The sequence below is a fragment of the Capsicum annuum genome, unplaced genomic scaffold, assembly GCF_002878395.1.
Source record: "Capsicum annuum cultivar UCD-10X-F1 unplaced genomic scaffold, UCD10Xv1.1 ctg71920, whole genome shotgun sequence".
NCBI lineage: Eukaryota > Viridiplantae > Streptophyta > Magnoliopsida > Solanales > Solanaceae > Capsicum > Capsicum annuum.
Window position 1 is genome coordinate 66,085 of NW_025881784.1, and position 11,388 is coordinate 77,472.

At 32.2% G+C, this 11,388-nt stretch overlaps 1 long non-coding RNA gene across 2 annotated transcripts; it reads left to right on the top strand.

The window, feature by feature from the left end:
• Positions 1-1,190: 1,190 nt before the first annotated feature.
• LOC107863350 lies at positions 1,191-8,511 on the top strand. Of its 2 annotated transcripts, XR_007051091.1 has the most exons (5): positions 1,202-1,874; positions 6,248-6,393; positions 6,486-7,065; positions 7,435-7,664; positions 8,408-8,511. It is a non-coding gene; the product is annotated as an uncharacterized LOC107863350 (long non-coding RNA). The 2 variants fall into 2 exon arrangements; XR_007051090.1 differs by having other exon boundaries at positions 1,191-1,874; positions 6,486-7,664.
• The last annotated feature ends 2,877 nt before the right edge of the window (positions 8,512-11,388 follow it).

Sequence of the window (11,388 nt, forward strand, 5' to 3'; positions counted from 1 at the left end):
AATGTCAAGCATCCCTAGATACATTAAGGATTATTGCAAAGAAACTCAATTCGACTCAATTTTCCTGCTTTTATAACTCTTAACGTCATCGCTCAGTGTCATCTTAATCTGACACTGGCAGTTTCTAAAAGTTCATAATCCTTTCCTTTTAAAATTCTCAGCGAATATTATTGTCCCACGTCCTCTCATTCCCAGCTACCCCAAAGAAACAAATTCAGGAATATAGGCACAACCATATCTATCTGATTCATGTTTTGAAAGGACTCAGTGTTACCATAATTCTATACTGGGGCAAATTTTGAGGTTGATCATAATTTTTCATGATTCGAACTACAAATGGACTGATTTCTTTTGAAACTTGAGATATGTAGGTAGCTTAGAAATTGGAGTTCGGCCATAATATTTCAACAATCTATTTCACCCAAGACAAAATTGGCTACAACAACTTGATTATCCAAAGATTCTTACACCAATTCCCGGTCAATCAGAGGTAGCTGTTGACACCTAATTTTGGCTCGTCTTTTTCCTTTAGTTACTTTTGTTATGCTTCTTAGTCATGACTAATTTTTAAAAATAAGTTCATATTCTGATTTCAATAAATTCTTTGAAAAAAAAAGAAAGAGTCTACTGTTCTTTTCCTATCATGTTTTGAATATTCTAATAAAATAGAATTAGCTAATTAATTTAAAAAATCACACACACAAAAAATATTTTGATACTCGCATTAACTTTTTTTTAAAATTATTTTCATATTATTATATGTATAAGTTACAAAATTATTATATTGAAATATGTATAATTTATATACGTATATATTAAACTAATTTTAGGACAATAGAAGCATGGTAAAATTAATTTTGAGTAGAAAGAAAGTATTTGGACGAAAGAAGATCCAATCCTAATTTTATTTACTCAAGTTCAATTCATTTACCAAATTTTTGGATAAAAGAGACCAAATTTTGGCCCAAACCCGGTCCAATTAAACTCTTTTCATCCAACTCTAAAAACAATCACCAATCCTTGCCACATCTTCCTTACTAATCACATCTCGTTATTTAATCTAGCCAAACAAACACAAACTCATCTTGACCGTTAAAACCATTAAAATCTAAGGACTACAAGATTTTCAACTTTATAAATAAATAAATAAGTGTATCTATATACATACATTATTTATTAATTTTAGATTAAATCTAAACCGTCAACCAAACGATCGAACGGTTCATATTAAGTCAAGAGTTTCAAAGACTTCTTCTGCCTTTCCCCAAAATTCCACGCGTTTTCTCTGCCCACAAAGCATGGCGAGTCCCTTCCATTGCCCAAAAAACACAACAAATCAAATGACCCATGCTCTTCTCCCTTTCTCCCTCTTCTCCAACATGACCAAACTAAAACCCTAGCACCGCGTCATCTATGTCCACTGCAAATTCTGCTAGATTCTCCCTATTTTTGCATCTTCCTAACCCGTGACTTTAACAAATCAGGGAAACCAATTTTCCAATCGGTGCTACAATGAAATTTGGTTTCAAATCCGCATTAAAGAGACAAAATCGTTCAAAATTGCGAAGAGAGTTGTCATTTTTAATTTTTGATCCTCCTTTTTGATTTGTCCTTTAGTTTCCATGAAATATGGATTTCAAATCTGGAATTTGAAATTTGGATTTGCCTACATGTACCCACAATTTTATACATCTCAAAAACAAGTTTTGAGGAGGAGAGAAAAAGTTGGACGAAAACCTGTTAACATAGAATTTTTGCAAGCAAAGTCACAAAATTGCAATTTTATTTTCTTATTTTCGGTCTAGGTTTGGGTTCTCAGAGTTTGAAAACTGAAAATCCTTGACGTTGGAGCTCTGATTTGCTGCCAAAACAAGGTAAAATCCACCCTTTACATCAACTTCATTTTTTTTTTCATCTCATTTTGATTTTATGAACATGTCGTGTTGGTTTAATTTTGATCAAAATTTAAGTTATTGTCATTGATTCTATAAAAAAGAATTTGTATATAAATTTTGGGCTAACATTATTCATTATGGTGTTTCTTGAATTCGGGTGATCGCTATCAATTTAGATTTTGGAATTTGTCTGGTTTGTGAATATATATGAGTTCTATTTTGGCTTTAAGTTTTGACTGTGCTACTATTGTTTGTCCCTCATGAAATCCAGTCCGAAACATAATTTTTGTCTAAAATTTTGTGGTTGCTTGTTTATGTAAATCAGTTTTTGGGGTCACCTATGACGTGTTATTAAATAAAAATGAACCATTGTTAGGATTAAATTTCAGTTTCCTCCTTACTTTGGATTGACAGACGTCTTTCATTTTGGGATGCTTGTTTTGGCTTATTTTGTTGTTGGTTCACTTTTGCTAGAAGTCTAAAATCTATCAATTCTAGGTTGGTTCACTCTTAATAGATCACTTTCTTGGTTTCTTAATAATAAGTAATAGTCCGGTTGGTTACGACGTGAATCTATAGCTTTAAAAAATAGGCTAAACCATGTCAGTTGAGATTTTCTTCCCCGTCTCATGCATGTGTATTCCTTACCAATTTTCCCCCTCTATTTTTATCTAAGTCTTGATAAGGATGTCTATTTCAACAATCTTTAAGTGGCCACCATTTTGGTTTCAGTCACTACCCCTTAAGGTTCGGTTCTATTCATGTATGTCTTTATTGATAAGGGTCAATGTAGTTCTGCTCGACTTCAATGAAAGTGTTAGAAGTGTAGTTAGATATTTTATTTATTTTTCCCTTACACACATACACAGAACTTAGAAAATTTGAATTATAAATGTTCTGTAACAAGAAAGTGTTTTCCTTGTTGTTTTCAGGTAATATACGAAGCCTTTGTTGTTTTATTTTCCTATAATTTGATTAATGGGTCATGGTCATGCATTTACATGTAATAGTTAAAACTCAGTATGAGTGTTTATGTGGCATGTATATCCTTTAGTTAATTTTCCTATATATGAGCTTATAGTCCTATATATGACTAGTACGATCTCTAATCCTTATATCTCTTTTTCTTTACAAGTGAATCGGGGTGTGGAGTTTCAACGGAAACTATGCTTTGACCCAAAAATTGGGTCGACGGCTATAGGATCACAGAGCTCTAGTTCTAAATCACTAGAAGTCGGTTTCTTCAATTGGAAATCTATAGTATTGAGTTTTCTACTTTCCTCGCTACTTTATTATTCACATTTATTTTACTAACTTAGTGGAGAAAATTGAAGAAAAGGTGTCACTTAAATCTTGAATGAAGACTGGTGACATTGACCAACTTAAAGGGTCAAATATAATTAGGAAACTTGATTAAGTTAATTGTGGACTTGATGAATATTTTCAAATTTTTTTAATATTTTCAAAAATAGAAATCAACCCACTTTCAAAATACAAAACAACCATAATCCTCTCTCCAAATCATCAACCGTTTCTCTTCTTTTTTTCTCTCTCCCCCAACTAACAGTTCTGGAAAATTTCTACCTTTAATCCCTGACAACTTCAACCTCCGATAAAAAATAGTTGAGTGAGTTCCTTTTTGACTTTCAACCATCAATTGCGTGACAATAGTGTTCTCTGATGACAACAACTTTGAGTTCTTCGTCGTCCCATTTCTTCTTTCATAGATAAATTATATTTTTTAGTTATGAAGAAAAAGAGAAATTTGAGCCAACTTCTCTTCTAGAATTGATTAACTATTGCAATATTTCTTGATTAAATTTGAAATGTGGACTGAAGAAAATTCTAATTTCTGGCATTTCTTCTCTACTCTTTCCGGTGTGAAATATAATTTTAATGTTGTTATTGTAGTTCTTGTTGTTGAGATTTTGATTCAATTTATTGGTGTCTGTTTAGTTTTTTGAAGTTTAATTATTGTTATTTGTGTTATTACAAATGTAAAACAAGAATGGTCGTGATTTTAAGTCACTGTTGATATTCCTAGTGTGTGTGTTGTGTTGGTGTTGCTGGGTTGTTTTGTTATTTTTCTTGGTAAAAATGGTGTATTTGATATTAAATGGTGATAGTGATGTTGTTTTATTTAACAAAATCCTGCTACTTTATTTCTGCAACAGATGAATTATCTGATACAATAAATGAACCATCTGATGCAACAAATTAAAATTTGATGTAACAGATGAAAATTTGATGCAATGGATGAAAATCTGATGCAATAGATAAAAATATAAAGCAACAGATTAAAATTTGATGCAATAATGAAAATCTGATACTACAGATAAACAATCTAACAGATCATTCATCTATTGCGACAGACAACTCTATAGTTTGGAAGAAACCTAAACAATATTGACTGTTGATAATAGTTCCAATAGATAACTCATTTGGCAATAGATGAGTGATCGGTTTCAACAGATGAGTCATATGTTCTTATTGTTTCCAACAAACTTCTCATCCGTTGCAACAAGTTAGTTATATGTTACAATAGATAACCTACCTAGTGCAACAGATGAGTGATTTATTTTTAATATTTTCAATGGATTACTCATCTGTTGCACTAATTTGGTTATATGTTGCAATAGATAAGCTACTTGGTGTAATAGAGGAGGTGATCTTTTCAACAAATGAGCAAGTTTTTTTTAATTATTTTTAACGGATTACTCATCCATTACAACAGGTTGGTTATATGTCACAACAAGTAACATACCTGGTGCAACAGACCAGTCATCTATTTCAATAGATGAGTGATCTGGTTTTATTACTGCAAAAAATTACTTATCTGTTGCAATAGTTTGGTTATATGTTGCAATATATAACGTACCTGATGCAACAGATGAGTGATCTATTTTTATTGTTTCCAACGAATTACTCTTCCTTTGCAATAGGTTAGTTATATGTTGCAATATATAACCTACCTGGTGTAATAGAGGAGTGATCTATTACAACAGATGAGTGAGTTTTTTTTATATTTCCAATGGATTACTCATCCATTGCAATAGGTCGGCTATATGTTGCAACAGGTAACATACTTGGTGCAACAAATCAGTCATCTATTTTAATAAATGAGTGATCTATTTTAATTATTGCAATAAATTACTCCTCCATTGCAACATGTTAGTTATATGTTGCCATAGATAACCTATCTGGTGCAACAGATGTGTGATATGTTGAACCTATTATTTTACTATTGTACATGTCAAATATACTATTATTCATTTTTAACGATGCATTAATTGATTATAATCTATTTTATGTTTTTGTTATTTTTAGATTCTATGGCTCCCCAAAAAAATAAATCAAATTATGTTCAAGTAAAGGAACAAGTAAAAAAGCTAGGCTATATCCACCACTTTATGAACTTACTTTACAAGCGTTATCTCAATCAGAAGCAGAAAATAATGAACACGGGGAGGAGGAATGTTTTAAAAGAGATGATCTAAGTACTAATAGCCCTTCCACCTAAGAGTTTGTCAAAACCTTTAACATTGATAGTTAATCCTATAAGAATGCAGTGCGATGGTGTCACAGATTTAACGGGTGATTTTGTAGTTAAGTCAGTCATGGAAAAATCTTTTGACGCCTTCAGAAAATACTTCGAGAACAAAATTTGAAAGATTATTTTAGGGACAACTGCTTTGGGTAATATCTTGATTTTCTAAAGGACAACAATGCTCTATTCCAAATGAAAATGGTATATGACCTTTTCAATCATAGGTTTATGTATGAAAACAAAGATAAGATGGATGAGGTATGGATAAATTACCGTGACATTCCTGTTTGTTTTTGTTGGAGGGTGTTTGCTATAGTTACTGGATTAAAATGTTATCCTCCTTTTCTTTCTCAAGTTATACCTATTCTAACCCAAAAAAGCACCCCGGACACCCAAAAAGGCAAAGACAAGATGAGTGATCGTGATGACCTGGTGTCCTTTGTTGGTCCAAACTTTAAAATCATAAATTTAATAGAAGGGTTGAAAGGTAAAAGACTGTCAAAGAAGCACAAACAATTATTGTGCTTGGTTTGGTTTGTACATAATATGTTTTGGGTGAGAGACGTTAACAACAACATAACACTTGATTTGATAAAGCTCTCCAAGTATCTTGAGTCATTTAACAGCTATCCTTGGGGTAATGAGATATTCAAAATGACTGTAAAATATTTGTTGACTTCATTAACGCCAAAGACAGTTAACTTATATGAATTTCTATGGGCTTTCATGGTAAATATTTTTTTTATTATGATATGATTCATTTTTTATTGAATAATGATTTTAATTTATTGGCTTTATTTTATAGGCTTGGTTATTTGAAGTCTGTCCTATTTAAGACAACAAGTGACCTACCAAGAAAAAGTTTCTTGTTCAAGAATCCTGAGTTGGTTGTTGGCCAAAACTGATAAAAATGTAAATTTTCTTGATCTCTTCAACTCCTCGAAAAAAGAAGTAAGTCTAATTGTAATTAAGTTTTTATTTTAATTAATGATTTTTTAAAATGATTTCATCATCATTCTAATATACGTACTAATTTATTTTAGATTGTCCATCCGTGACTTGTTCCGACAAATCGAGAGTTGAAGATGCCATTTTTTCTTAACAGTCTATGCAAACTTTATCGGATCATAAGGTCATTAATATTATAAAAAAGGAATTGTTTGGAGCAACAACCATCACAAGAAAAATAATTTTAGAGGGTGGGCTTGTTGTTGATGATGGTAGTAGTAGTGGTGCTGCTGTTGGGGATAATGATGCTCGTCTTATAGTTTTTGAAACAACAAACCATTATGATTATGATTATACTGGTTATACAGATTTTTCCATTTCTAGCGAATGTTTGACATGCAAATTTCAAGACTGCAAGGTGAAATATGATGAAGTGATTAATGCATTAATTGCTTTTATAAAGGAAATGCCATCTAAAATGGGTGTAATTCCATTAAAGAAGATTTCATATATTCATACACTCTACTACAGATCAAGGTGGATAAGAGGGGAAGGAAAGAAATTTCTAAGGAATCATTGAGCATCGAAAAAAGCCAAATTGCAATTCCTCTATCTTTGTCTTACATCTTTGATCAATGTATAAGGTCCACAGGAGAGCAGCACAAGCTGAAGAAGGTGAATGTATATCGTCTGTTCCAATAAACAAATAGACACATATCTGTTTCAACAGATGGTACATCTGTTAAAAATTATCAAATAAATATATATACATATGTTGCAACTATCATCTAACTTATTGTATCAGATGCATTATCTGTTGCAACATATGCTCGTCTGTTTCAGTAAATCAAGCAGGTCTTCATACTATTTTAATTTATACCAACAGATGAGTCATATATTACAACAGATGGGTTATCTGTTTGAAATTATCGTACAACTCTATTTTACCTGTTTGAATTTGTCCCAACAGATAATCCATCTAATGCAACAGATAGGTAATCTGCTGTTTATCTGTGATTAGCATTGATAATTCTGGCTTTCCAGGTGGATGTCATAGTAGAAGCTATTGCTGAATAGCATAATATCAAAGTTGATAATCCATCAACTGCTTCCATGAAAGAAGACAAAGTGGAGCCTGTCAGTCTGGGAGAATATAAGAATTACCTGTTTGAAGAGTTCAGCATCTCGGATGAGGCTCCTAAAAAACTAACAAAGTTGATCAACGACTATTTAGAATGGATTGTCGATGGGACGTTAAAGCATCATGTCGGCAGGTACCTAAATCATTTTTAAAGATATTGATTTATACAATTCTTCTTGTAAAAATATGTCATTAACACATTAAATCATGTAGAAAACAAAATGACAAACACTACAAAGTGAACGAATCGAGTCTTAGTTTTGATATGTTCAACTTTGTTGTTGCATAACTGGGAACAAAGGATTGGTTTATTTGATGTCACAGCCCCAAACTTGCTGAAATGATGAGATTTAAATGCCATACATATTACTATTAATTAATACTTTATTTAATTACATATATATATAAATTAATTTTATCGTCACGTAATCTAAAATATTTGATAATATGTGTAACCCATCGATGTCATTTTTTACTACCTCAAAAAGAAGGCCAAGTTGCAAACACAAGAACAATACAGGTACATGACAGACAATTGTTTGTACAAAGTTTATATCAATAATGCCTACGATAGGTTTTGTCAATAACAGCCGAAAGTTTCCCAAAATGAGGAATACTTAATCAACATCATCAAAGGTTTTAGTAATTCATTCGGTTTACCTTGGCATTTGGATGATGAAGTGTACATCCCATTCAATTGTGGTGATGAATTTCATTGGGTGTTGGCTGTCATCGTTCTAAAAGAGAGGCACATCAGAGTTTATGATTCGATGTTGTAGAGTAGACATTTTGGGACGTTTTCTTAGTTTCAGATACAAAATCTGGCTAAAATATTGCCTACTTACCTTGATATAAGTTGTTTTTTTGGATCAAAAGGTTTGTACTGATTGATCGACGATTGAAGCATACTGGGATAAAATGAGTAATTTATTTGATGTTGAATATGTTGAAGGAATTTCTCAACAACCCATTGGTAGCCAGTAAGTATCATGATTTAGTTTCATTTCATAAATTTCACAATGCTTATGTTAATTGCAAGATATGAATTATCCATTTTTTTAGAATGCAGGGATTGCGGTCTTTTTATTACCGCTTATGCCGAGTATTTGAGCAATGGATTACAAGTAACAAATGATGGACTTGATTTTTGATTAATCCATAAAATATATGCTACTCTTTTATGGAAACACGGAGAAGCGAAAGCATAGAAACCGTATGCAAGCGACATTAACGATCCACGACGATCGAAGCCGAATTCCATAACACTGGATGGAGAACAACTTGTCCATATGTAATTTCTGAAGGCTTCAAATTATTTTATGTTTTCTATGAATATAATTTAATCCTTAGTTTTGAACTTATTAATTGAAATGGAATACTAGATTCAAATATCATAACAAATAATACATCTATTGCAACAGACGATGTGTCTAATGGAAATTATCAAACAGATTTTGACATATATTGCAACATATAGGTTATCTGTTGGAAATTGTCAAACAGATCTTCCTATTATTTTGATTTGCAAATAGATTACATATCAATGGCAACAGACAGACTCTATGGTGCAACAAATTGTATATCTGTTGAGACAGATAGACTAAGAAACATCTGCATAATGCAACAGATGACCAACTCATTGCAATAGATAATCAATCTATCACAAAAGATATACTATCTATTATAATAGAGAGACAATCTGTTGCAACTTATAAAAAATTCAAATTTTATCAAACACAAAAAATTATCACTAAATGTAAAGTAAAGTGGCTTGAAATAAAAAATTGTTATGGTGTTTGTCTTTGTACATCTTCTTTATACTCAGGCTCCAAGTATCTAGTTAGTACCCTATAAGCTCAGACCTCTTGCATCTTTTCCATAATGGAATCGCACAAATCAGCCATTTTTGTACCAGTCAGCAAACACTCGATGTATGCAAAAGCATATGGCCTGCACGCGGCACCGATTTTATTTTTTTAAAGGTCCCTGACCTTATTTTGACCTTTAAAATCCCATGCTTTCTTCTTTAACACTTTTGCTATCAAATGATCTATTTGTTTACTTTGCCTAAAAAATCTGGGGAGCAACTCCAACAGTAGTTGCATGTAGGTTAAAATACCGCAGTCGTCGAAGACAAGTAAGTTGCAGTCATAAACTTTAATCTTTCCCTCCTTAAGAAGTATCTCAAGAACGAGAAAATGTATGACTTTTATGTTCATAACTATAAGAATTCTCTTTGCCTTGGTCCATCTCTTACCGTGTGGATATGGCCTCTTCCTTCTAACATACTTAATCATATCTTTATCCCATTTGTACGTAGAAATATGGCAAATAAATTCCGGGCGACCAGGAGTTTTAGCTAGCCTAGTGAGCTTATTATACCTATTCTTGAAATTATTGTAGAAGTTGAGGTCTATTATCATATCGGTAGCATCATAAGAATTCAGGTATGCTAATGTAACACCTAAAAGTAAGTCCCCAGACATCACATGGTGCTTAGGGCTATGAGTAGCCCTAAGATAACCCTATAAGCCTGCTACTAGTTATGAAACTAATAATGAAAGTAACTTAGGCATGTGGACCTACTTAAAATACTGAAATACTGCATTTACTGTCTTAACTGATCTGAGTTTTGATGAATATAAAGTCTAAAAGTGCTTAACATAAAAGTCTAAATAACCAACACTGGAAATCTGAAGTATTACTAACAGTCTGACAAGCCTCTACTTTTGATAACTAGAGAGTCACTGGGACAAACCCCAGCTAACTCGAACTGAACTGAAAACAACTAATCAAATATTGCAAAAGCTGAAATATGAATAAATGGGTCCTTGAACCATGAGGACTCATCGACTGTCGGGATATAGATAGAGATGCCCACTGTAAATTACGCTGCTGGAATTAAGCACCTAAACCTACATTATTAAATAATGTAGCACATAGACGTATATGTAGATCAGTACTTTTGAAATACACTGAGCATGTGGGGGTGAATGCATAAGTAAAATAATAGATGCAATGATTCAAGTAAACTTTCATAATAACATGCTAAATGTGAGTGACTCACCTTGGCTTGAATAATAAAAACTGACAAATCATAAGTCATAAGTAGTAAGGCGTAAAGAAATTCTTATGATCCACGACACTTAGTTCTAATAAATTGTACTTTTGTCATGTTCTTCAAATCATGCAAGCTAAGTGAAAAGGACTTACTTTTATCGATCTTAAAACTTAAAGTTGAAATCTGATAACTATATCTTAAGTGGAACAATGTCTGAGTAAATTTGTAAGCCTTTACACTTAGTTTCTAAAAGTTGTTCTATTATTCTTTTTCTGTTAGAAAGGTTATTCAAACCGACATAAACAATGTGAGCTATCGTGGAGTCTCAGGTCTTGTTCCCCTAAGGGTAAAACCTTACATTGGGGAGAGGTGTCATACTCTTGCCAAGGAGTATAACCTAAACTATGTGATCACAATCTGTATCTGTATCCCTATAAATGGGAATAATCTAAATCTATACCTATATTGGCTTGAAGTTCTGGAGAAATATGATGCACTAAACCCACACTTCCCACTTAGTGCTAAATACTATTTCCTTACTTACATGCCCATTCTGTAGGAAATCCACTTTAAAATAGTATAAGTATTTGTAATGAAAATCAATTATGCTTCTCTTTACTTTAAATCATAAACAGTCTGAATAATGTGGATTTCATAATATTAGCTTGGGATCAAAAGATCCATCTTTGATTTTAAATCACTTTTCGATACATATCAATAGAACTTGAGATCATAATCTCCTTATAAAATTATCTCTTGTAATTGGGGCTCAAAATAGCAAGCTTTAATGCATCAA